Source organism: Arachis hypogaea, chromosome 17 (assembly GCF_003086295.3).
Source record: "Arachis hypogaea cultivar Tifrunner chromosome 17, arahy.Tifrunner.gnm2.J5K5, whole genome shotgun sequence".
Taxonomy (NCBI): Eukaryota; Viridiplantae; Streptophyta; class Magnoliopsida; order Fabales; family Fabaceae; genus Arachis; species Arachis hypogaea.
In genome coordinates this window covers 81,184,284-81,208,924 of record NC_092052.1, presented here as the reverse complement: position 1 = coordinate 81,208,924, position 24,641 = coordinate 81,184,284, and positions in this window count along the sequence as shown.

The window sequence follows — 24,641 nt, the reverse complement described above, 5'->3', positions numbered from 1 at the left end:
TCTTATTTTAAAAATAAATCAATTTTCAATTTTCAATTTTAAGAATTCAATTTTCAAAATTTAAAAATTCAAATTTTAAAATTTTAAATTTTAATCTTCAAATTTCAAATTTAAAAATTCAAAATTCAAATTTTAATTCTCAAATTCAAAAATTTGAATTTTAAATTTACTTTTATTTTTGTTTTTAAATTTTTATTAACTAACTATGAGTTCTCACTCCTCTCGCTTTGAGTTTAGTTCCAATGATGTTGCAAGGAATGGAAATTATAACAGGAACACGCATCAAGGTCATAACAATCAGAGATGGAAGGAGCCACGAGGATCTGATCAACCCTTCCGGCAACAACACCTTCCACAGTACCACAGACAAAGACCATTCCACGATGCATACCAAGACAATAGTTATGGTGGACCCTTCCGTGACAACCAACATCCACCAAATTACTATAGTCAAGAGCCATTCCAGGGGGCATACCAAGATGATAGATATGATGGACCCCCACCATATGATTATGAACCGCCTCCTCAACACAGCTTTGGACCACCGTACTCACAAGCCCCTTACTACCAGACATCATCATATGATTCTAACCCGTATCCACCACACCAACCACCTTATGAGCCATATGAACCATATATAGAACTACCCCAATTCCAACTCAATTACTCCCAAGAACCACCACCTCAATATTTGCCATCTCCATATCCATCAATCCAAGAGCACTATGATCCTACTTATGATAGCCGAGCGCAACAAGAATCAAGGGATCGTCTCACGAAAACATGTGCAAAACTTCAAGCAACCCTTTGCCAACTGGATCAAGCGATAAATCGATTACCTTCCCGACGTTCGGACACTCAAGGAACCCCCATGGCCTCATGTAGGGAATCTAATGAAGAAGGTAGCATGAAGGAGACATTAGAAACTCCGGTGGATAATAAGGAGCATGAATTTGTACTGGAATAAGTGGAGGAAGCCGGAATTATTGAAGAAGAAGAAGTAGTTGCAGACTTAAGAGATGCTGAACCTCCATGGGAAAGTCAAGACATAGAACCTCCTTCCAAGACGGTTGCATTTGATGTTGAGGAGGGTGTACAACCTCCAAGGCATATCATATTTGAAGACTTGGAAAAGGTTGGTCAAGAGATGCAGATTAAAGAAGAAGAAGCACAGCCTCCCATGCCCTTGGTGAGCAATGAAGAAGAGATTGAATTGGAAGAAAGCTACCAAGAGGAAGAGGTTGATATTGAAGAAACTTGCAAAGAGGTGGAAGTTATCAGAGAAGAGCACAAGGGAGTGGAGCTTGCAAATTCGTTAACAATACCTCCCCCTAAGTTGGCACATCCTTCACAACATTCAAGTGGGTAAAATTCATATCCCTTAGCTTTCTAATTCCACTTGAATATGGGCTACTGGAGACGGATAGTCAACTTAGAGCTCTTTGTGGCATAAAGAGTAAGAGGAAGATGGTCAGTGGTAAGAATTGTCCTGCAAGGTTCATTATGGTTGGAAGCTCAAAGTTTAAAAGCAATGGTTAGTGTAAAGCTCAACTGAATGGGTCTAGGAAGTTGTTTGGCCACTTTAGTGAGAATTCAGATTGCTTGCTACCCGGATGGAATCATAATGATCAACAAGAAGACAGGTGCAAAAGCAAGATTTGGGACCCCAGAATTCATTCTGGCAATCAACACTCTTGGGGCCTTGTCACTTGCTTTAACTTACTTGAAGGCTTTTTGCGCCTAGTTTGGGACCCCGAAGGCTGTTGGCATTCCAAACATTGGTGGAGATTTCTGGACGAATTCAAGCGCAAGCCACCATAACAAGAAGCTCGTCCAATATCCAACTTAAGGACTTTAACTAAACGTGCTAGGTGGGAGACAACCCACCGTGGTATGATCGTTTCTTTTTCAATTTTATTTCATGTTGCTTGTTTTTATTTTATTTTAATTTCATTGAACATGGAATTATTCATAGCATCTACATTAGCATTGCATACTGCATAATTGCATAATTGCATAAAAAAATGCGCACGCAACGCGGCAGCGTCGCTGACGTGTCCGCGTCACTAGTGCGTTGGGAAGAAAAGAATTGAACAAAGAGTCATGCGAGAGCGTGGCTGGAGGCGTGCCTTTAGCATAATTTGACCCACGCGACTGCGTCGCTGATGCATCCGCGTCATATAGGAAAAATGCCTCCCACGCGTCCGCGTCACTCACGCGGTCGCGTGACCTTGAAATCGACGTAAAAAAGAGTGCAGGGCCGAAAGTTGTGCAAGAGTGGTGCTAGACTGGTGCTGAACGCCCAGCCTTACCACGCGGACGCATGGCTCACGCGTCCGTGTCACATCCCTATCATGACCACTCACGCGATCGCGTTGTCCACGCGACCGCGTCACCCTGATATTTGGCAATAATGCATTTTGAACAGAGAGTTGTGCAAGCGCGAGGCTGCCCTCGCGCCAGTAGCACAAAATCCGTCACGCGACCGCGTCGATTAATTTAAGCGTAAGTCGCGCGACCGCGTCCCCCGCACGTCCGCGCCGCTTGCGCCGCACAACTTATCCAGATTAGCCAATTATCTTATCTTTTCTTCCCCAATCCTAATTTCTTCTATCTTTTCTTCTTTCTTCTTTCTTTCTTACTTTATTTCTTTCCCTTCTCATTCTTCTTATCTTTTATTTTATTTTATTTATTTGCATACTTTCATTCATTGTATTTTAATTTTGTATATTTTTATTTTCTTTTCTAAATTTATTATTTTACCATTGGTGTTCAAATGTTCTTATTCAACTGTTATATCTTTTCTGGTATTATCTTAGTGCTTATGACTTGTTTTATTTTGATTGGGTAACATTATTTTAATCAATGCTAATCTTTTATGATACTTGTACTTCTCTTGCATTGATATGAACTTATACTATCTTGCATTACCCACATTTTCCTCTCCTTTGTTGCAAAATTTGCACCACTAGTATGCCATGTGCTTATATTGTTTTCTCACGTACATGTTGAAGCTTCCATGTAAATGAGACCCTTATCATTTGGCATTAACCCAACTATACTTCATTTATTTTCTTATCTTTATTTTTGGGTTACCTTTCTTCCCTTTTTCTTTCAGGATGGCCACCAGAAAGAGAACCGGAAGACGTTTACATGGGGGGACAGACAAGTCCATCTACAAAATCTTCGGAGAAAAGCACCAGTTGGAATAGCCCGTCCACCTGCACATCTTAGCATGCACCGAGGATGGTGCAATCTTTAAGTGTGGGGAGGTCGATACCGACTTCCATGGGTTAGTCACTTCATATTTTAGCACCAATGTTTAATTTTCTTTGTTAAATTAGTTGTTGCATTTGCATATTTGTTTGATTTTATGCATCTAGTTACTACTTGGTTAAAGTAATAAAATTCTTTTAAGACCCTATCTTTGAAAAATTTCACTAATTTAAATTAAAAAAATTTTTATGTTAAAACTTGTTTGAAGTTGTTTTTGGAACATGGTTTTTGAGCCAAAGAACACACAACCTGTGAGATTTTGAGCTTATTTACATGGTTACACTATTTAACCATAAATATTTTATTCTTGTGTGTTTACTTCTCTATAATTGTGATCTTTATTTTGTTTCAGTCTATATGTCCTATATTTAGTGTATTTACATATTTGCATATGATTGAGGCCATTGTTTGATTTTAGCTCACTTATCCCAAATAAGCCTACCCTTTACATCACCCTTGTTAGCCACCTTGAGCCTTTTAATCCCATTTATTTTATATTTACCACATCACTAGCCTTAAGCAGAAAAATAAATTAAATACCCCAATTGAATCTTTGGTTAGCTTAAGATAGAGATTGTGCATCAACTAAGTGTTGGAAAATTGTGGGAACATGGGTTAATAAGGGAATGTATCATGTTTCTAATATTGGAAATTTGGGAACCTACTCATGAATAACAAAAATAGAAAAATAATGGAAAATCCATGTGCATTGATAAGTTATGTTTATTTCTCTACAAAAAAAAAAAGAAGAAGAGAAAAATCCAAAAAATATTCAATAAATAAGTAAATAAATAAGGGGACAAAATCACCCCAATGCTAAGTTAATGAAAAGATCAATGCACATGTGATAAAAGTAAAGAAATATAAAAAATGTGGTACATGAGTATGGGAATCATACAAAAGTGGGAATTATGGGTAGTTAGGCATGAATTTAATAGTATATAGAGTATATGTATATTAAGTGAGATCTTAGACTAATTAAAGATTCATATTATTGCTCACTTGGCCATACATATATCCTTACCCTTACCTTAGCCCCATTACAACCTTGAAAAGACCTCATGATGTTTGCATTAGTATGCTAAATATTTGTTGATTGGTTAGATGAAGAACAAGGTTTAGAAGGCATGATTAGAGAAGAATAGAGTGATTAACCCTAGACACTTGAGAGATTAGAGTGATATACATTACCAGTAAGGGTTCAATACTTGATTCTATGTTCCCTGCTTTCATGAGCTATCTTCTTACAAGTTTACTTGTCTTTTATTGTATAATTTGAATTAGTAAAATCTGATTCATGTTTCTCTTGGAGAACTTATTTATTTTTAACCAAGTAGGTAGAATCATTTTGCATGTAGTTGCATTCATATAGATAGGTTGCATTTCATACATTCTACTACTCCTCTTCACCTTTATAGCTTCTCTTGAGCATAGCATGAGGACAAGCTAATGTTTAAGCGTGGGGAGGTTGATAAACCACTATTTCATGGTTTATTTTATGCTCAATTGAGTGGTTTTTATCAACTTTTTACCCATTTATTCATACTAATCGCATGCTTTATGTCTTCCTTCCTGATTTTGTGCTATGATTGAAAACATGCTTCTTTGGCCTTTATATTGCTAATATTAATCCTCTCTTATCACCATTAGATGCCTTGATATATGTGTTAAGTGATTTCAGAGATTACAGGGAAGGAATGGCCTAGAGGATAGAAAGGAAGCATGCAAAAGTGGAATGAATACAAGAAGTTGGAGAAACTGCTAAGCTGTCCAGCCTGACCTCTTTGAACTCAAACGGCTATAACTTTAGCTACAGAGGTCCAAACGATCCGGTTCTAGTTGCGTTGGAAAGCTAACGTCCGGGGCTTCGATTTGATATATAATTTGCTATAGCTGCTCTGAAGTTAGGTGACGCGAACGAGTGAACGACGCGCCCGCGCCGCATCTGCGAACTTCAATCTGCGCGGACGCGTGGACGACGCCTCTGCGTCACTTGCCCGCGACCTGAACGTAATAGAAATCGCAGGGAGCGATTTCTGGGCTGCTTTTGACCCAGTTTTCAGCCCAGAACACACAGATTAGAGGCTATAAAGTGGGGGAATGCATCCATTCATAATCAAGCTTTCATATTCATAATTTTAGGAGTAGATGTAGTTCTTAGAGAGAGAGGTTCTCTCCTCTCTCTTAGGATTTAGGATTAGGATTTCTCTTGCTTTTATGATTGTTTCTTTTTATCAGGTTCAATATTCCTTTTATTATTTTCTCAGTTTTATTTATGAATTCTTCTATGTTACGGATTACTCCTCTGAATTAATGTTATTTGAGGTATTTTAGTTTATTATTGCTCTCTTTTATTTATGTTACTATTGTTTCCAATCTAAAGACATTTTTATTCCGGTAGATTTACTTTTTTCCCTTTTGGTCTTGGTTAAGAAATCAGTAACTCAGGAGTTATCAAACTCAAACATGATTGATAATTATTATCCGTGCTGATTGAATTGAACTTCAATAATCCCAATCTTTCCTTAGGGATTAACTAGGATTTGAGGATCTAACTAATTAGTCACTTGACTTTTCTTTACTTTGAGTAAAGGCTAACTAAGTGGAATTAAGATTCAATCTTCATCATCATTGATAAGGATAACTAGGATAGGATTTCTAATTTCTCATACCTTGCCAAAAGTTTATTTTACAGTTATTTATTTATTTTACAGTCATTCACTTATTTCAATTGCAATTTAAATTACTTGTTCCTCATCTTAAAAGCCCCAATTTACAATCTTCATAACCAATAATAAGAACATACTTCCCTGTAGTTCCTTGAGAAGACGACCCGAGGTTTGAATAGTTCGGTTATCAATTTATTTAGGGGTTTGTTACTTGTGACAACCAGAACGTTTGTACGAAGGGATTTCTGTTGGTTTAGAAACTATACCTACATTATAAAATTCTTTACTGGCAAAAATCCTAACGTCACACGCCAAGATGACCAGCGATACGTACGCGTGACATGCGCGATCTGCAGAAAATTCAGAAAACGCTGTTGGCAATTTTGGGCTGAGTTTGGACCTAGTTTTCGGGCCAGAAACACAGACAAGAGCCAGAGTAAAGGCAGAGACTCAACACAGATTCTCAGTAGCATAGTTTTTAGTTTTTAGATCGGAATCTAGAGAGAACTACTCCTCCTTTAGGTTTTCTTTACATTCATAGATTCATAGTTTTATGCTTTTTGCTTTGGATATTGAGAGAGTCATTACCTCTGTTGAAGTTACTATTCTAGTTTGTTTCCTTATTCCTTTACTCTTTTGATTACTTATTAATCCTGTTCAAATAGGTATGTTGCATTTTGGTTTTATTAGTACAGAGAATTACTTTTCGCTTTAATTAATTTTCAATCCCTATTTTGTTTAATTTATCATGTCTTCTTCTTATATCTCTGTGAGCGTTATATTCATGTCAATAGAATAGATTCCCAACTTGACATGGGAGTTGATTAAAAGGAGACACTTGAGTTGGAATGCTCAAGTGATTAGTTAAATTGGAACTTGTTGGCTAATTCTCTATTTACTAACGCTAGTCCTTCCCAAGGGAAACGACTAGGATTTGCCAATAAGTGTTAACTAAGTGAAAACAACAACCTCTTTATACTACACTTGAGAGAATTCCAACAAGCATAGAACTTCCAATTAATCATTCCACCAGTCAAGGCTTTTTATTTTGAATAATATAAACCTCTTTTAATTTTCATTGCACTAAGTTACAATTATTTATTTTCTGTCATTCAACCCTCAAAATTTATCGAAAACCACCTGATTAATAAGATAGCACCCTTTTTGTCAACTCGTTGGGAGACGACCTAGGACTCATACTCCCAGTATTTTTATTCTAATTTTGTGACAACCTTTCTAAATTGATGAGCGGATTTTTGCTGGCTAAGAACTATACTCGCAACGTATCTCTATATTGATTTCCTAATTGGCTGATTTCCTCCCCGCATCAATTTTTTAAGTGTGGGGAGTTTGATAAACCACTATTTCATGTTTTTTCTTGTGCTCATTTGAGTGGTTTTTATCAAGTCCTTGCCCACTTATTCATATGATTTGCATGATTTTACAATTCCTTCCTAGTTTTGTTCTATGGTTAAAAACTTGCTTCCTAAAGTCTTTAATTTGTGTATTTTAATTCTCCTTTATACCATTCGATGCCGTGATCCGTGTGTTAAGTGTTTCACGCTTTATAGGGTAGGAATGGATTAAAGAATGGAGAGGAAGCTTTCAAAAATGGAAGGAACACAAGAAACTAAGGAGATAACCAGTAAGCATCGACGCACACGAATGGCTCACGCGTGCGCGCCATATGGAGAAATTTGCAGCGACGCGTGCGTGTACCTGACACGTACGCGTGGATTGGAATTTACATGAAGAGGCGTGCGCGTGCCTGTCGCGTACGCGTGACATGCCAAGACGACCAGCGACGCGTACGCGTGACATGCGCAATCTGTAGAAAATTCAGAAAACGCTGGGGGCAATTTTGGGCCGAGTTTGGACCCAGTTTCTGGCCCAGAAACATAGACTAGAGCCAGGGAACAGGCAGAGACTCAACACAGATTCTCACTAGCATAGTTTTTAGTTTTTAGATCGGAATCTAGAGAGAACTACTCCTCCTCTAGGTTTTCTTTACATTCATAGATTCATAGTTTTATGCTTTTTGCTTTGGATATTGAGAGAGTCATCACCTCCGTTGAAGTTGCTATTCTAGTTTGTTTCCTTATTCCTTTACTCTTTTGATTACTTATTAATCCTGTTCAGATAGGTATGTTGCATTTTGGATTTATTAATAAAGAGAATTACTTTTCCCTTTAATTAATTTTCAATCCCTATTTTGTTTACTTTATCATGTCTTCTTCTTATATTTCTGTGAGCGATATATTCATGTCAATGCAGTGGATTCCCAACTTGACATGGGAGTTGATTAAAAGGAGATACTTGAGTTGGAATGCTCAAGTGATTAGTTAAATTGGAACTTGTTGGCTAATTCTCTATTTACTAACGCTAGTCCTTCCCAAGGGAGAGGACTAGGATTTGCCAATAAGAGTTAGCTCAATCACTTGACTTTCCTTTATTTAGTAAGGGTTAACTAAGTGAAAACAACAACCTCTTTATACTACACTTGAGAGAATTCCAACAAGGATATAACTTCCAATTAATCATTCCCCCAGTCATGGCTTTTTATTTCGAATAATATAAACCTCTTTTAATTTTCATTGCACTAAGTTACAATTATTTATTTTCTGCCATTGAACCCTCAAAATTTCTCGGAAACCACCTGATTAATAAGATAGCACCCTTTTTGTCAACTCATTGGGAGACGACCTGGGATTCATACTCCCAGTATTTTTATTCTATTTTTGTGACAACCTTTCTAAATTGATGAGCGGATTTTTGCTGGTTAAGAACTATACTCGCAACGTATCTCTATATTGATTTCTTAATTGGCTGATTTCCTGGAGAGTTTGATACAGCACTATTTCATGGTTTATCTTGTGCTCATTTAAGTGGTTTTTATCAAGTCCTTACCCACTTATTCATATGATTTGCATTATTTTACAATTCTTTCCTAAAGTTTTTAATTTGTGTATTTTAATTCTTCTTTATACCATTCGATGTCGTGATTTGTGTGTTAAGTGTTTCAGGCTTTATAGGGCAGGAATGGCTTAGAGAATGGAGAGGAAGCTTGCAAAAACAGAAGGAACACAAGAAACTAAGGAGATAACCAGCAAGTATCCACGCACACGCGTGAGCCACGCGTGCACGCGATATGGAGAAATTTGCAGCGACTCGTGCGCGTACCTAACGCGTACGCGTGGATTGGAATTTACACGAAGACGCGTGCGCGTGCCTGACGCGTACGCGTGACACACCAAGACAACCAGCGACGCGTACGCGTGTCTGATGCGTACGTGTGACACGCGCGATCTGCAAAAAATTCAGAAAATGCTGGGGGTGATTTTTGGTCGAGTTTGGACCCAGTTTCCATCCCAGAAACACAGACTAGAGCCAGGGAACAAGTAGAGACTCAACACAGATTCTCATTAGCATAGTTTTTAGTTTTTAGATCAGAATCTAGAGAGAACTACTCCTCCTCTAGGTTTTCTTTACATTCATAGATTCATAGTTTTATGCTTTTTGCTTTGGCTATTGATAGAGTCATCACCTCCGTTGAAGTTACTATTCTAGTTTGTTTCCTTATTCCTTTACTCTTTTGATTACTTATTAATCTTGTTCAGATAGGTATGTTGTATTTTGGATTTATTAATACAGAAAATTACTTTTCCCTTTAATTAATTTTCAATCCCTATTTTATTTAATTTATCATGTCTTCTGCTTATATTTCTGTGAGCATTATATTCATGTCAATGGAGTAGATTCCTAACTTGACATGGGGGTTGATTAAAAGGAGATACTTGAGTTGGAATGCTCAAGTGATTAGTTAAATTGGAAATTGTTGGCTAATTCTCTATTTACTAACACCAGTCCTTCCCAAGGGAGAGGACATTTGCAAATAAGAGTTAGCTCAATCACTTGACTTTCTTTTATTTAGTAAGGGTTAACTAAGTTAAAACAACAACCTCTTTATACTACACTTGAGAGAATCCAACAAGGATAAAACTTCCAATTCATCATTCCCCCAGTCAAGGCTTTTTATTTTGAATAATATAAACCTCTTTTAATTTTTATTGCACTAAGTTACAATTATTTATTTTCTGTCATTCAATCCTCAAAATTTATCGGAAACCACCTGATTAATAAGATAGCACCCTTTTTGTCAACTCGTTGGGAGACGACCTGGGACTCATACTCCCAGTATTTTTATTCTAATTTTGTGACAACCTTTCTAAATTGATGAGCAAATTTTTGCTGGTTAAGAACTATACTCGCAACGTATTTCTATATTGATTTCTTAATTCGCTGATTTTTGTCTCGCATCAATTTTTGGTGTAAATATTTTTAATTTAATTTATTTGCATATTTTATTTTATTTTATTACCATGAGCTATATGTTTCTCTCATTGAAAGACGTGTTCACTGCCTGATCTAAGCTTAGCTGCACTTGATACTGAAATTGAAAGAATTCTTTCACGTATTAGGCGAGCTCAGCGTCGGTTAGCCTCTGAGGGCGAAACAAGCTCCTCTACTACTAATTCGGTTAATTTAAGTGCAGATAATATGGCAGGACCCAAAAGGATCACTCTCCAGGAGGCAGAAGCTCCAAATTTTACACTACAAACGCATCAAGTGCATCATCCAAATTTGGCTGCAAATTTTGAACTGAAGACTGCGCTAATCAACTTGACGCCTAAGTTTCATGGCTTACCTGCTTAGGAGCCTATCAAGCACCTCAGGGATTTTCAGACAGCCTGTTCTACTGTTAGGTGTCATGGTACAAATAAAACTTTTATTCTGCTAACCGCCTTCCCATTTTCTCTTGAGTGAAAGATGAGGGAGTGGTACTACTCCCAACCTGAAGCAACTGTTACCAACTGGGATACGCTCAGGAGAGAATTCTTCGAAAAATACTTTCCAGCGAAAGTTACAGATAGATCGAGGAAAGAGATTTCCTGCATCATTCAAGGTGAATCGGAGACTCTTTATGAGTACTGGGAGCGCTTCAAGAATCTTCTAGACGCATGCCCCCACCACATGATTGACAAGTTGGTATTGATCAGCTACTTCACTCAAGGCATGAAGCCTCAGGATAAGACTACATTGGATGGTGCTAGTAATGGTTCTCTGAAAAAAGTAAAAAACCGTAGATGAAGCATGGCAACTGATCAACGACCTAGCTGAGTCTACTCGGAATCATAGGCATAAGAACAGCCACCCAAAGGTTGTTTCAGAGGTTTCCTCTAGCAGTGAGACTACTGCCTTCACACATGCTATATGTAAAATGACCAACCTACTAAAGCAGATGCAGTTGAATCAACAACAACCCCAGCCTCCCCCATCACAACAAAGCCAACAGTTGGTTCCCCAAATAGTATGTGGAATCTGTGATGATTATAGTCATTACACTGATGAGTGCCCGCAACTCCAACAAAAAGACAACACCTTGGAAGTTACTTATAACTTCTATGACTGCCCGAATCAAGGATACAATCAACAAGGCCGCAACTACAACCAATGTGGGAACTATAACCAAGGGTGGTAGGACAACTCCAACCAGGGCTGGAGAGATAATTCCATCCATGGCTGGAGGGACAACTATAACAGAGGAGGCAAAGACAACAATGGAAATCAGAGGTGAAATAACAACAACACACAGTAGAATCAGAACCAGCCTTACAGAGCACCTCACCTAAGGCAATCCCAAGGACCTCAGCTCAACCAACAACAGGTCCCTCAAATCACTTATCCTACTTCCTCATCGAATGACGAGATGCTACGATCTCTTGCACAAGGACAACAAGACATGCAGACTACACTAAACTCTACTTTAAATGGTCTGAATGCCACTTTACAAGCTCTCGCCTCCCGAATAGATTCGTTACCTACTCCCACCAACCAGCCTTCAAGCTCCAATGGAATTCCTTCTCAACCCTTACCCAACCCTAAGGGTGGCATCAATGCCATCACTTTGAGGTCCGGAACCACACTACAAGAATGGAATCAGGAGGAGCCAAGCCCACAAGAACACGACCCAGTTAAAGACATAGTTGAAGTGGAGGATGTTGAAGAGGAAGAGGAAGTACAAGACATGGTTGAAGAAGAAGTAGCTCAGCCAATGAATGGAGCACCAAAGGACGCAGAAGCTGCAAGTGGCGCCAAAATGGAACTTGATCCCAAAATGGTAGAAATTTTCAAAAAGGTTGAGGTAACTGTTCCCCTTTTTGATGTTATTCAACAAGTACCTAAATATGCAAAGTTTCTGAAGAATTTATGCATACATAAAGATAAAATTAATGAATTAGAAACTATTCCTTTAGGTAGTTCTATATCTACTTTAATGGGATGTATACTTGAAAAATATTGTGATCCAGGTCCATGCATGGTTAACTGTACCATTGGGGTGTAATATTTTCTGACTACATGTGTGACTTAGGAGCATGCGTAAGTATTATGCCATTGTCTATATATGATGCTTTGAGGCTCCCTCCCTTAAAAAGGTTGGCAGCTCGTTTTGTGTTAGCAGATAAAAGCATTATTACAGTGGTTGAAATTGCTGAAGATGTGCTAGTAAGCATTAAGGGGCTCACATTTCCCATTGATTTCTATATCCTAGAGATGCCCCCTAATGATTCAGGAAGACCATCATCAATCCTGCTTGGAAGGCCATTCCTTAAGACTTTAAAGTTCAAGCTGGAGGCATTCTCAGGAACTTACTCCTTCGAGATAGATGGCAAAGCAGTAAGTTTCAGTTTAAATGAAGCTATCAAGCACCCTCCAGAGGATCATTCTATCTTACAGTGCGACATCATTGATGAAACTATAGCTGCAGTTCACCAAGAAGAAATAGAAGAGAGGCACATGGTGCAAGGTCTATGTGTGGAGACACTCTCTGAACACAGTGAGGACACTTTGCCATTATCACTAGCTCCAGATGATCTAGTGCCTAGCCATGAGCAAAAATTGGAATTAAAACCCTTCCCACCCTACCTCAAGTATGCTTACCTTGAGGATAATCAGAAGCTCCCAGTTATCATTGCAAGGGAACTCACTTCCCAACAGGAGGAGCAGCTGCTTAATGTGCTGAGAAGACACAAGAAAGTAATTGGGTGGAGCTTGGCGGATATAATAGGCATTAGCCCTCAAGTTTATGAGCACAGAATATTCTTGGAAGAGGGAGCAAGGTCTATCTGTCAACCCCAAAGAAGATTGAATCCCACCATCTTAGAAGTTGTCAAGAAAGAAGTGACCAGGCTACTTGAAGCTGATATCATCTACCCAATCTCAAACAGTGAATGGGTCAGTCCAGTACAAGTGGTGCCCAAGAAGTCTGGAGTCACAACAGTAAAGAATGAGCTTGGAGAGCTCATGACAACTAGAGTGCAAAATTCATGGAGAGTTTGCATTAATTACAAGCGTCCCAAGCAAGCTACTCGCAAGGATCACTACCCCTTGCCATTTATTGATCAGATGCTTGATCGCTTGTCAGGTAAATCCCATTACTACTTTTTAGATGGTTATACAGGCTATTTTCAAATTCATATAGCTCCTGAAGATCAGGAAAAGACTACTTTTACATGTCCCTTTGGAATGTATGCATATAAGAGGATGCCTTTTGGCTTATGTAATGCACCGGCTACTTTCCAAAGATGCATGATGAGTATCTTTTCAGATCTTATTGAAAGCTGTATCGAAGTTTTTATGGATGATTTTAGCGTATATGGTGATTCCTTTTACCTTTGCTTGGATAATTTAGATAGAGTATTAGACAGGTATGTTAGTTCAAACCTTGTATTGAATTTTGAAAAATGTCATTTTATGGTAAAACAAGGGATTGTTCTAGGATATGTTGTTTCTAATACTGGCATTTCTGTAGATCCAGTAAAGGTAGATGTCATTTCTAGTTTACCTTACCCTCCTCCATGAGGGAAGTCCGTTCATTCCTTGGTCATTCAGGTTTTTACTGGAGATTTATTAAGGACTTCAATAAGGTAGCATTTCCTTTATCCAGGCTACTGCAGAAAGATGTTGAGTTCGAGTTCAATGAGGATTGCATGCAAGCATTTGATAAGCTGAAGATCGCCCTTACTCAAGCTCCGATTGTGAGAGGACTAGACTGGAGCCAGCCTTTTGATATTATGTGTGATGCCTCATTTCTAGTTTGAATATTTCTACCATTTTGGGATCAAGTTCCATCTACTTTATGGGCTTCCTTGCAAGTTGTGGGAATGGGATAGGGATGGCATTACTTGCAGCTTCTGCATCCTTTGATGTTTCATTCTGTGGTTGAGCTGCTTCTTCTTCAACTATGTTTTGTACATCTTCTTCCTCTTCAGCATCTTCCACTTCCACTACATCTTCAGCTTGGATGTGTTCTGGTGAGCTTGACTCCTCATGGTTCCTCTCTTGCAGTGTGGTTCCGTATCTCAAAGTGATGGCATTGATGCTACCTTTAGGATTAGGTAGGGGTTGAGAAGGAATTCCACCGGAGTTTGAAGGTTGATTGGTGGAATTAGGTGATGAATCTAACCGGGAAATGAGAGCTTGTAAAGTGGCAATCAGACCATTTAAAGTAGAGTTCAGCTGTGCTTGCATGTCTTGTTGCCCTTGTGCAAGAGAATGGAGCATCTCGTTATTTGATGAGGAATTGTACTAGGACATGTTGTGTCTAATACTGGCATTTCTGTAGATCCAGCAAAGGTAGATATTATTTCTAGTTTACCTTACCCCTCCTCCGTGAGGGAAGTCCGTTCGTTCCTTGGCCACGCAGGTTTTTACAGGAGATTCATTAAGGACTTCAGTAAGATAGCATTGCCTTTATCCATATTGTTGTAGAAAGATATTGAGTTCGAGTTCAGTAAAAACTGTATGCAGGCGTTTGATAAGCTAAAGATCGCCCTAACTCAAGCTCTAATTGTGAGAGGACCAGACTGGAGCCAGCCATTCAAAATTATGTGTGATGTTTCCAACCATGCAGTAGGAGCGGCGCTTGCTCAGTGCGAAGGTAAGGATCCTTTTGTAATCGCTTATGCATCTAAAACATTAGATGCTGCTCAATCTAATTACACTACTACTGAAAAGAGCTTCTAGCTATTATTTTTGCTCAGGATAAATTCCGAGCCTATTTACTTGGTAGTAAGGTAGTAGTGTACTTGGACCATGAAGCTCTAAAATATTTATTAGCTAAAAAGAAATCCAAACCAAGACTAATACGTTGGATAATGCTGCTGCAAGAATTTAATTTAGAAATCAAGGATAGAAGTGGTAACCAGAATTTAGTGGCAGACCACTTGAGTAGCCTTGAGCATATTAAGGATGATTCCACTCCTATAAATGATAATTTCCCATTTGATAGCTTACATCCTGTATCTGAAGTAGTTCATTGGTATGCACCTGTAGCTAATTATCTCGTTAGCCACACTTTTCCTCCAAATTTTACTAAGAATCAAAGAGACAAGCTGAAAAGCGAGTCTAAATATTATATATGGGATGATCCATATTTATGAAGGTATGGTGCTGACCAGGTAATTAGACGGTGTGTGCCTCAATCAGAATTTCAGTCCATTTTAGAGGCCTGCCACTCATCTGAGAGTGGAGGACATTTTGGCCCTCAAAGAACAGCTAGAAAAATTCTAGACTGTGAATTCTGGTGGCCTACTCTTTTTAAAGACGCTGCTGAATTTTGTAAATCTTGTTCCCCTTGCCAAAGGTTTGGTAATATATCCAAGAGGGATGAGATGCCTCAACAGATTATGCTTTTCTGTGAAATTTTTTATGTTTGGGGCATTGACTTCATGGGTCCATTTCCAAATTCTAATGGTTACTTTTATATACTGTTAGCTGTAGATTATGTTTCTAAATGGATGGAAGAAATTCCTACCCGTACTGATGATGCTAACACTGTTGTTTCCTTTCTTAAAAACCATATTATTTGCCATTTTGGACCACCATGAGCAATCGTGAGTGATCAAGGCACTCACTTTTGTAACAGGAGACTAACAGGATTACTGAAGAGGCATGGGATAATTCACAAATTAGCAACAGCTTACCATTCCCAAACCAATGGGCAAGTAGAAGTCTCTAACAGAGAAATAAAACGTATTCTGGAAAAGATAGTAAAACCTCATCGGAAGGACTGGAGTGCCCGGCTACAAGATGTACTCTGGGCATATAGAACAGCATACAAGACACCCATTGGGATGAACCCCTTTCGCTTAGTATACAGAAAGGCTTGCCACCTTCCAGTGGAGGTGGATCACAAGGATTTCTGGGCTGTGAGAGAGTGCAACATGAATCTTGAGAAAGCTGGTGCTGAAAGGAAGCTGCAACTAGCAGAACTGGAGAATCTTTGCCTAGAAGCATATGACAACTCTAGGAGATACAAAGAAAAGATGAAGGCTGTCCATGACAAGCACATAAAAAGGAGAGAACCTAGACCAGCGGAGTTAGTTCTTCTTTATAACTCCAGATTGAGGCTTATGCCAGGCAAACTGAGATCAAGAAGGGAAGGTCCATACAGAGTAGAAAAGGCAGAGCCATACGGAGTTTTCCACCTGCGTTATCCTTCTAGCTCCAAATTCTTAAAGCTCAATAGACATCGCCTGAAGATTTATCACGGCGAGAAGATAAAGAATAACAAAGAACTATACGTTTTCCTCTTGGTGGGAGACAACCCACCATGGTATGATCGTTCCGTTTCAGTCTTAGATTTTTTCACTTTATTTCTCTTTTCATGGTGTTAATGACACTTCTTATAATTTCTACATATAGTCTGCATTCACGTTTGCATTAGCATTCTGAATTTCTTAAAAAAAAAAATGCACGCGATGCGGCAGCATCGCTGGCGCGTCCGCGTCACAAATGCATTAGGAAGAAAAGAAAAGTAAACAGAAAGTCACGCAAAAGCGTGGCTGGAGTCGCGCCTTAGGCACAACCATGCCCACGTGACCATGTCAATGACGCGTCTGCGTCAATGACGCATCCGCGTCATTCTGCAAAAGAGCCTCCCACGCGTCCGCGTCACCCACGCGAACGCGTGCCCAAAAATTCTACGTAAAAGTGGTGTATGGCAGCATGTTATGATGGAGCTGTGCTGGATTGATGCTGGAAGCACCAGCCCTATCACGCGACCGCGTCGTTTTCAAAGATATGACCATTCACGCGATCGCATCACCCACGCGATCGCGTCACCCTAAATTTTGGCAAAATGAGTTTGAAATAGAGAGTCGCGCGAACGCAAGGCTGCTCTCGCGCGACTGATGAGTATTTTGGTGAAAAATAAATTTCTCCCAAAACACACAAATCTAACCGGCAAGTGTACCGGGTCGTATCAAGTAATAAAAACTCACGGGAGTGAGGTCGATCCCACAGGGATTGAAGGATTGAGCAATTTTAGTTTAGTGGTTGATTTAGTCAAGCGAATCAAGCTTTAGTTGGGTGATTTGTGATTTGCTGAATGTAATTTGCATGAAATTAGAGAGAGCAGGAAATTAAATTGCTGAATCTTAAAGAACAAGAAATTAAATGGCAGAAACTTAGAGTGCAAGAAATGTAAATTGCGGAATCTTAAAGTGCAAGAAATGTAAATGGCTCGGAATGTGAAGGGGATTGGGAGTTGGATTTGCAGAATTTAAACAAAGGAAAGTAAATAGCATCAAATAGAAGAGTAAAAGAAGGTTTGGGTTGAATCGGATCTTGAAGCAGTAAAGTAAATGAACATTAAAAGCAAGAAACAAAATGTAAATTGGGAATTCAGATCTCAGGACCCAGAGACTAGAAAACCAAGTCTAGATCTCAATGCCTTCCTAGATCCAACAAGAACAATTGCAAGGGAATTGTAAATTGCAAGGAAAGTAGATGAGAAGTAAGTAACAGAAACGGAAATTCAATTGCAGTAAATAAACAGAGAGATCTAAGGATGAGATTGAAACAGAATTTCTTCATTTCTTCAACCCAAGATCCAAGACAATTGTAATTGAAATTGAAAGCAATAAAACTGAGAGGAAGAGAAGTGAATTCTCCTTCCCCAAGATAAAGAAATTAAAGTTCACTCAATATCAAAAGCTCTCCGAAAACTATTATGAAAATTCCAAAAGGAAAGCTCCCCGAAGAACTTGAATTCTATCCTATTTATACACTTTCTTCAAATGATCTTCAAGCCTTGAGTTGGGCCTTTGCTCTTGGTGGAATTGGGTTGAAAGAGGCCTTGGTTGATTGCTCTTGAAGTTTGGAGAAGAACCAAAGTGAACCAATTGAACCGGGTTTGAGTTTTGCAAAAGTTGGACCAAAAGTTTGAGCAAAAGTTAGGGGTCTAACTTTTGCTCCAACTTTTCATATCAGCTAACACCACTTTGCTGATGTGAACGTTGGTGCCAACGTTAGGGGTCTAACTTTGGCCCTAACGTTGGCCCTTCCTTGTGTACTTGTGGCGCCAACGTTAGCCACCAAGTTAGGGGGCTAACGTTGGCGCAAACTTTTGCTCCTCCTTGTGATGTTCATGAGCCAACGTTAGCCTCAAAGTTAGGGAGCTAATGTTAGCGCAAACTTTTGGTGCCCAGGGGAGAATTTCATGTGCCAACGTTAGCCTCAAAGTTAGGGGGCTAACGTTGGCGCAAACTTTTGGTGCCCAGGGGAGAATTTCATGTGCCAACGTTAGCCTCAAAGTTAGGGGGCTAACGTTGGCGCAAACTTTTGGTACCCAGGGAGTGATTTTCAAGTTCCAACGTTAGCCTCCAAGTTAGGGGGCTAACGTTGGGGCTAACTTTTCAACCAAAAGTTTGTGCAAAAGTTTGATGCTAACTTTAGGTCCAGCTTTTTGCTTCCTGGTTCAATTTCACTTATTCCATTGTCTTCTCTTTACTCCTAGCTATTCCTTCTTGCTTCAACCTTTCTCCCAGCTTTCTTCACCTATAATTAATCAACCAAACACATCAAAGCTATGCTTAAAATCATGAGATATACATTCTTTCATAATATGTGACAATTATAGTATAAAACCTCATGAAATAGCATGAATTCATACATGGTTGATTCAATCAAGGGAAACATGAAACTCTACCTAATTGGCTTGCTTGTAGCTCAAGAAAGTGCATAATTCTAATGAAAACAAAAGAAAAAGACTAGTGAGACTAGGCTAAGATGACTTGTCATCACAACACCAAACTTAAAACTTGCTTGTCCCCAAGCAAGGACTGATTTATTGAGAAGAAAAGATGAAATGGAAGAGGATGTTCATGCTAGCAGAGTATTATTGATAGTTCATGGGGTTTTGTGTGGATATGTAAATACTCACTTCTTACTGACTCCTAGGCCTAGAAAGTCTCCTTCAAGCTTCAAGTAACATACTGCTATGACCTCTCATTATTCCTTTATCCTTGGCTATTACTTTGTTTATAAGCTTTATTTGAGTGTCATGTGTAGCAAGTTCATTTTCTTTTCTTTATACTTGACACATTATTCACCATAGACACTTGGTTCACATTCCTTCTTAAAACATTGATGCCCAGCACCTCTTTGGGTTACTAAATGCCTTGTAGTTAGGTTGCTCTTGATAGTGGACTTTCAGCTGATGATCCCGGATTAGTTAACCCAAGTCACCGAGTGTTGATGCACTCCTAAGAGCTTACTAATCCAAGCAGAGCCTAGTACAAAGACATCACAGGCATATATTTTAAAGTTCAAGCTATTGGTGTCCAGCTCTGTTTCTTTTTGTTTCCTTTTGTTCTGCCACTTTTTGGCTATCTTTTTTCTTTCCTTCTTTTTGTTTTTCTTTCCAACCAAGGAATTTTTTTATTTAATTGAGATTCATAGACAGTAGGCCACTATTTACTTAGAAGGAGATATCCTGGCTCTTTATTCACTAAAAGTGAGCTGTTATACAATCACACACATACCACCACTTACTTTTATTCTACTTCTATCTAACAGAGACCATCTTACTTCATATTTAAACATTTCTTTTATTGAAATTAAAGATGCAGGGGACAAAACATACTTTTTGTTCAGTGAAAGTAAACACACAAGCACACACATAGACTAGCTTACTTATTTTAAAAGAAACAAACATGATGCAAAGACTTTTAAAGAACTACTTAAAGATGCAAAGACAACTTAGAACAGATAGATTTTGTAGTGATGAATAAGGAGCAAGTCCACCTTTCATTTGTCATGCTTTTTCTTTCTCCTTTCATACACTTGGCTGCTATTGTTCCCACCATCCGTGTTTGGTGCCTGTTGATCTTGCCAAAAGCCAGCCTTATTCATAGCCTCCTCCACTCTATCTTCAAGTCTCATAGCCCTGCTTACTTCTACCTCACTTCTCTTTTTGAAGAATTCATCAAAAGTTGGGAACGCCGGATCCATGTTGTGCAAATGTTCTCCAATATAGTTCAGTTTGATTTGGCTATTGATGTTGTAATCGGCTTGTACTTCATACCTTGCATCTTGGAGTGTTGTGAACTCTTTGAGAGCCTTCAAATTTTCAGCTTGCATTTGTTCCAACTTCCCAAAAGATTCATGAGATTGAAAAGCATGTTCTTCTTGCATCACAAGGAATCTTGACTCGAATTCACTTTGTTTGTTCATTATTCTTAGCTCCCTTTCTTCTTGTGCTTGTTGGTTTTTCATGTACAGAGAATGGTATTCCTCTTGCCTTTCTTGGATTCTCGTGTACTGTTGTGACAATCTTCCTATTGCTTCTTGCATTTGAGTCATATCCATATTGCCATGCGGGAAAAAGTGTGGCTGTTCCTCCTCCTCTTGTGGCTCTTCTTCTATGTGTGGCTCATCTTCTTCCATTGGTTCTTCTCTTTCCCTTCCTCCATGTGGTCTTCGGCCTTGATGTGCTTCAAGGGGCATCATCATTCGTTCAATGGTTATGGGCATGCCTTGGCTTATCCACATTGGATTCTCCTCTTCCATTGGAACCTTAGCCTTTGCACACAACCTCCAAATGGTACTCGGATAGTACAACCAAGATCCGGCCGAATTCTTTTCAGCCAGTTTTTGAATGTCTTTTGCAAGGATTTCATGAACTCTTATCTCTCCTCCCACAATGATGCAATGCAGCATCACGGCTCTCTCCCTGTTAACTTCTGAGGTGTTTACTGTGCCCAGAATTGATCTTTTCATCAACTCATACCATCCTTTTGCTTCCGGAGTGAGGTTACATCTCTTCAGGAACTTGTATCTGTTCTTGTTATCTCCTTCCCACTCTGAGTTCTCAAAACAAATGTCTCTCGCAATCTCCTCATAATCCTGATCCTCATTCAATCTTTGTTGGTATCCCGGTTCATCAAAGCGGACTGACTTTAGTTTCAAGACTTTCTTGATTGCATCCGGGCTAAAGTCTACTTCCACCCCCCGCACATAGCTCTTGTACGTTGGGGGCTCACGCATGTCAAGCCTTGGGACATTTGCATAGAACTCTCTTATGATATTGGCATTGATTCGGGTGGCTGGTGATGCAAGTTCCTCTCACCTCCTCTTCCGGATTTTGTTCTTCATTTCTTGACATCCATCATCCGGCAACAAGAATGGAATTTTAGGATAGATTCTTTTCTCGTTCATCCATTGAATTTGCATTTGATGAAACCAAGACTTGAACCTCCGTTGGTCATATTCATGTGTGTCTTCCTCCACTATGGGATCTTTTCCTTTTCTTCGTTTGGTTCTTGAGGAGGATGCCATGGTCACTTGGTTGGTTGAGAAGGAGTGTGAAGAATGTTGGAGAGTTTGATGTGTGTTTGGAGCAAAAAGAAATTGAGACCGAACTTGCTATGACAAGAAATGATGAAGAGAAGTTTAAGTGGTTGGAGTTTAAAGTAAGAGAAAGGTTGCACAAAGCTTGTTATGTTGAGGAGTGATTCGGTCATGTGCATGGCTTGAAGGTGGTATGCTTTTAAATGAGCAATGAAGGGTTGGGATGCAATTAGACTTATGGAGATCAAAGGTATGCATGTAAGGATGAATGAAGACAAAGTTTGCTCCTTCCCTTGCCTTTGCCGTGATCATTCTCAAGGAGTGGCAGATTTCTTTTTCGAGGCATGTGATGGGATTTTGTCTTCATGCTAAGCTTTCCTTTGTCTTGTCTTTTTCTTTGAAGATTCTTTGACCTCCTAGTCACCACAACAAGACAACATACATTAGTCTTATCCAACCGTAGCAAGAGTGTTCTTTTTATTAATACTATGTGAACCATAAATTCTTATATCATTTGAACCGTGACACTCTCTCTTGAAGACACCAAACTTAATGTTTGGTCATATATAAAGAAAATAAGTATCTTCCTCCAATTAGTGAGATTCAAATGTTAAATGTTCATAAGAATTGTTTTCATCATACTTTCTCTTTTTTTTATTTTCATGAAGGATCAATTGTATCCCTAAATCGGTGCATCAAGGTCTGATGAACACCAAACTTGTTTCTTGTCAAAGGGTACCTCACAATTAATGCCTTCATTACCGGAAAAGAATTTTTTTATTTATAAGATTTTGAAAAACAACAATTGTATGATTATTGATGCATGAGTTTCTACTTTTCATGAAGCTATGTGGACACCAAACTTAGTGTTCGGCCATATGCTTTGTCAAGATACTCTAACATGCAAAATGGAATTATTTGTAACATTGGTTTAGTGTGCTTGAAGGCACATCAAACTTAGCATATGTTTCAAAATAGTGCATGCAGTCAATGGACATATTCATGAAAAGAGAAAAGAATTCATGCTCAATTGATCATAACTTATTGAATTTAAAATGACATGAATCTTAAAGCATGGGTTGCCTCCCATGGAGCGCTCTTTTATTGTCATTAGCTTGACATTGAGGCTTTCTTTTATGGTGGTTGGTGCTTGTAGGGCCTCAATTTGTCTCCTCTGACCGTGATCCTCTTCTTTGTTCTCTGGTGTTCAATTTTAGCATGCTCTAATGATAGCATGTTGCTGACAGTGTAGTAATCCTCGGTTTGTTGATTTGCCCCCAGCTGTTATATATCAGTTGCACTTTGTCACCTTTGGAAAGCCCCTCTGTTGGAATCTTTCTGTTCTTCCAACCCCTTTTTGCTTTGTTTCTGCGTTTCATCTTTCCTTTTGTTGTTCTTTCTTTTCTGGCCGTAGGTTTTCCTTGGGGACCTCTCTTTTCAGTGGCCAATACTCTAATATCCTCTTGGGCTTTTTCATCAGTCTGCACAATCCTTAGCATTGGGATGTTGCTGTGACTTTCCTGGTCATTTTTCATATAGTCTTTCTTCTCCTTGCTAAATTGTGCCTCTGGTAATACCTTCAGAGTGACACTCTGGTCATACATCCTGAGAGTTAATTCCTCTTCCTCTACGTCTATGATAGCTCTAGCAGTGGCCAAGAATGGCCTTCCCAGTATAACAGAGTCACCATCATCATCGTTTGATTCTAGAACCACAAAATCAGTAGGGTATATAAAACTGTCCACCTTGACCAAAAGATTTTCAATTACACCCCTGGGGTATACCATTGACTTGTCTACCAGCTCCAAAGACATTTGTACTGGTTTGACCTCCTCTATATGCAGCTTTTTCACCAAGGAGGATGGTATTAAGTTAATACTTGCTCCGAGATCGCACATTGCTTTAGTGATTGTTAATTCCCCAATGGTGCAAGGCAACAGGAAGCTCCCTGGGTCCTCAAGCTTGGGAGGAAGCCCCTTTTGAATCAAGGCTCTGCATTCTTCAGTAATCATTATGGTTTCTTTCTCATCCCAGCTTCTTTTCTTGTTGATAAGATCCTTCAGAAATTTGGAATATAGAGGCATTTGCTCAAGTGCTTCAGCCAAGGGAATATTGATTTCCAGCTTCTTGAAAATCTCAAGGAATTTGTGAAAATGCTGGTCTTTAACCTCTTTGTTGAACCTCTGGGGATATGGCAGTGGAGGTGTGATGCTCTTTCCTATTTGCTGCTGTCCCTGAGCTACTTCCTTTGAGCTATGTGGCTGGTTGTCCTTCTCTTTAAGTTTCTCGGTGCCTTTGTTTGGCATCACAACTTGCTCCTTAGCCTCATCTGCCTTTGTTTGCTTCTCATCTTCCGTTGGTTCTTTGATGTTCTCTGCTTGCTTCCTTGTAGTGTCATTGTTGCATATCAATGCTCTCCCACTCCTTAATTGTATTGCCTTGCATTCCTCCTTCGGATTTGGAATTGTGTCACTGGGCAGTGAGTTTGAAGGTCTCTCAACAGATACTTGCTTGGAGAGTTGCCCCATCTGTCTCTCTAGGCTCTTCAGGGAGGCTTCCTGATTCTTGGTTACCATTTCCTGGTGTTTCAACATTTTGTCTATCATGGCCTCCAAGTGAATGATTCTTTGGGCTTCAGGTGATACTTGAGGTGGGTTATGAGATGTGGGTGGTGGATGGTAGGCATTTTGGTTGGTGGGTTGGTTATTAGATTGGTATTGGTTGAGGTTGGGGTAGTTGTTTTGAGGTTTTCTGTAGGGGTTTTGGCTAGTCTGCTGCTGGTTGTGGTTTTGGTTGCTTCTTGGGTTGTGTTGGTTTGAGTTCTTCTGCCATGATTGTTGGTTTTGGGTATGATTGTCTCCCCATCTGAGGTTTGGGTGGTTCTTCCAGGATGGATTGTATGTATCACCATAACCTTCATTTGGTCCTTGGTTGTGCATATACTGTACTTGCTCTTGTTGTTGTTCTTCTTGAGTTTCTTCACTTTGTCCCCATGTGGTTGAT